The 3346-nt window shown below is 31.1% G+C and overlaps 1 long non-coding RNA gene across 1 annotated transcript; it reads left to right on the top strand.

The window, feature by feature from the left end:
* Window positions 1-992: 992 nt before the first annotated feature.
* On the top strand, window positions 993-1798 carry LOC141609355 (uncharacterized). The gene is made up of 2 exons (XR_012527376.1): window positions 993-1263; window positions 1558-1798. It is a non-coding gene; the product is annotated as an uncharacterized LOC141609355 (long non-coding RNA).
* The last annotated feature ends 1548 nt before the right edge of the window (window positions 1799-3346 follow it).

Genomic DNA, 3346 nt, shown 5'->3' with positions numbered 1-3346 from the left:
TCTCCGTTTTTATTATTTATTTTTATTTTGATTGAAATATCACTCGATCATAAAATAATTTTAAGAAGTAAACAATAACTAACATAAAGCGAGTATATACGAGTAATAAATCTTGGAAGCGTAAAAAATAATTAAGCTTCAAAAATATGTAGCAGAAGTACAAAATTTCAATTGAGCTTTGAGTATGACGACTTTGTTGTAAGCTAAAGGCTGTTTTAAGTGATACGGAGTATTATAAGTTTGGTTTTTCATCAAACTTTATTAGGTCAAAGTCAAGTAAATTTGATCTAATACAGTTCTACAGTTACAAGTTGTCAAGTTAGTACTTAAAACCAATTAACCAGACAAAACAGATTTTCATATTAAACAGGCGAAAATTTTGTATAGATAATATATAGACCATTGTACAGGATTATTACTCATATGTAATGTATTTTTTAATTAAATTAGTATTATAAAGAATCTTGTTTAACTTCAAATAAAATCGGCAAATGTATATATAGTACAAAGGTTCAGTCTTATTTGAATGTATTCTACCTTTCTCGTAGGGGTGCATGGTCGCGGAGTTGTTAACTCGTTCGTTGATTGTCAACGGTGATCAGTGACGAGAAAATACCACTCCGTAAGTTTTCTAACTACTATGGTACAATATGAGAATAATTTGCTAGAAATTTATTATAATCATATCAAAATTTAAGCATATATGATCATCAAATTCGAAAGACACCCATCGAATATAGGCATAAATTATTATGAAATCCACTGAGAATAAAGTTTTGGGCACATGACAAATTAAGTTTTCTTGCATATATACTGATTCAAAGTTGAGCAACGAATCATTCTAACATATCTAATTATCCACTTTTGTAAAGAATCAACCAAATTAAACCAATATTTTAGTATATAATAATTAAATTAAATAATAATAAATCGGCGTATATTAAAGAGCTAAATCTTCTCTGCCTCGTTGCATTCCTGCATTGTATGTAATTTTACTTTGCTTGCTTTGAAATTTTCCTTTGCCTTCGACGACAAGTCGTCTACATATTCCTTTCCTCAATCTACAATCTATTCAAGTACATTTCACACTATTAGTCCAATATTAGATCGAGAGTACTACGGAGTAATAAATATTGAGTCGAGTTTCATTAAGAAGTGTAAATAATGGCTATTGTCGCGTTTAATTACTCCATAATAGTATCCGCAGTTACTGTATCGGTTGGTTTTTATGTTCATCAACACTTTCATATCCCCGCAGCTAAGGTAAATTATTTCTTATTATTTCAAGCCGAGTCTAAGCTAGTTAGTAACAAGGGGTAACTTCTGTTATCCTATATTTCCAAAAAATAGTTTTAAGTTTATCAATTTGTGTTACCCAAATTTCTTTAACATGGGACCTTAGCGTAAACACGAGTTAGATTCCTGAATCTTATTACTCCGTATTATGTTATTTATATAATCAAGTTAACAATGTAAAATATTTACGAGAAATAAGACTGTTGTACGAGTAAATGATCATATAAGCTTACATTGTGACAAATTTCTCAAACATGGCAGGGCAGTGAATCATTGAAGGAGTCAGCAAGCAATTACGTTGCCAAGAAAACAAGGGATGTATTGAGACAAACTAATAATATGCCAATAATAGCACCTCAATTTGATGGCTTAAATTGTTTTGAAACCTTAATTACTCAATAGACTTTAATTAGGAAGAGTATATGCATGTCACTTTATTTAACGTTTCGGAATAAGAATTTTCGTGGTACGAATTAATAAGTTGTATCCGATCGTTAATTTCGAATTTCTACTTCATATTAATCAATGATCTAGCTTATACGTATTAAACTGTAGTTCACAAATTATTAAGATATTTTAAACCAAGTTTATTGACATATGAATTATCGTTATTTTCTTTCCGTCTCTAATTAATTACAAGATTACAAACTTTTCAAATTAACCGATTTAATCATTGATGCGTTTTTTCACTTTTTTTTTTCTCTCTTGTAGATTTTGCTTCTTACATTCACTTCACCTGGCGTATACGCTAATATTAAAACGTTGCAATAAACCGGCCTCTACACTAGTGAATACACCATAGACACTAGATAGTGACAACATGTCCAATTTCGACCTCTAAAAGTGTCACAAATCACAATTGATTATTGTCTAGGTACGCAATCAATGATCAAGGTGCGTATGCATATGAACCACGGATTTTACTTTCTCGGCATTTTATCATGTGTTCAACGTGTTATGTCAAATGTTCTTGGCCGTTACTATCCCATCTAGACTAGGTTAGTTCACTACTTAAGTAACCAAGTACCAACCGTCCAACTCCAAAAGTAATTTCAAATAACATATTTTATCAACGGAAAATTCACACGTTATCCCTGAGTTTTGACATTTAAATGAAATATTCAATTTTTTATCCGAAAATTTATAAGAGGTCATAACTCGTGTTTACGAGTTCGGAAAATGCCGATTTTTTCTCCAAATCGATCATCTTTCCGAGTACTACGAGCGATTTGAAAAAAAAAAAAAAATTGTCGTATTTGGACCACGTGGCTAAGAGTTAACAAATTTCAAGAATATCTTTTGGAGGATAGTTAAGCGTGAATGCCACTTACTCCTTTTAAAACTCTTTGCTAAGGTTACTAGCCTCATCGATTAGCTTCTGGTACGCAGTTTTCAACTTGACATGTCAGTTTGTCATCCCAAACTAACTAGCACTGAAAACATCAACTATGGTGCATGCTAGCTATGCCCGGGTTTCCAACTCTTTACACATATATAGTCACGACGTACACCGTGTTCCCAACATCTAATGGCTCCAAAACATACCAATGCAATTGTAATAAAATTGTTTTAATCTTTCCAAGGCGATCATATCATTTTGCCATTAAAACGATCAAAATATTACCACATAATTGTAATATGACAATTTTTTTGATAGTAACTAGTCACATAATTGTAATATGACAATTTTTTTGATAGTCACTAGTCACTAGACAGTTTTATCAAATGATATTTATTTGACTAATTTTAACTTTTTTTACATGAATATGCTTGTCATTAAAAAAACTTTGTTAAAAATTTATGAGCAAATTCTAAAAAAAAAAATTGTTGTATAGTACGAAGTATGTCAGATAATGTAGTATACGGAGTAAGTTTTATAACATGAGGTGTATTACGTATAGATTATTATCCATTTAAAATACGCTGAACAAATTTTTAACTAAAAACTTCAGTATGCATGCCAACTTAGCCACGAGTTAGGCTTGAGCCAACCCAACCACTTTTTCTGTCAGTGGTGGAGTCAGGAATTAATCCCAAAAGAGGTGAAAAA

This window comes from Silene latifolia, chromosome 10 (assembly GCF_048544455.1).
Source record: "Silene latifolia isolate original U9 population chromosome 10, ASM4854445v1, whole genome shotgun sequence".
Classification (NCBI taxonomy): Eukaryota; Viridiplantae; Streptophyta; class Magnoliopsida; order Caryophyllales; family Caryophyllaceae; genus Silene; species Silene latifolia.
Note: the sequence above shows the minus strand (reverse complement) of the source record. Positions and strands in the feature narration are given on the sequence as shown.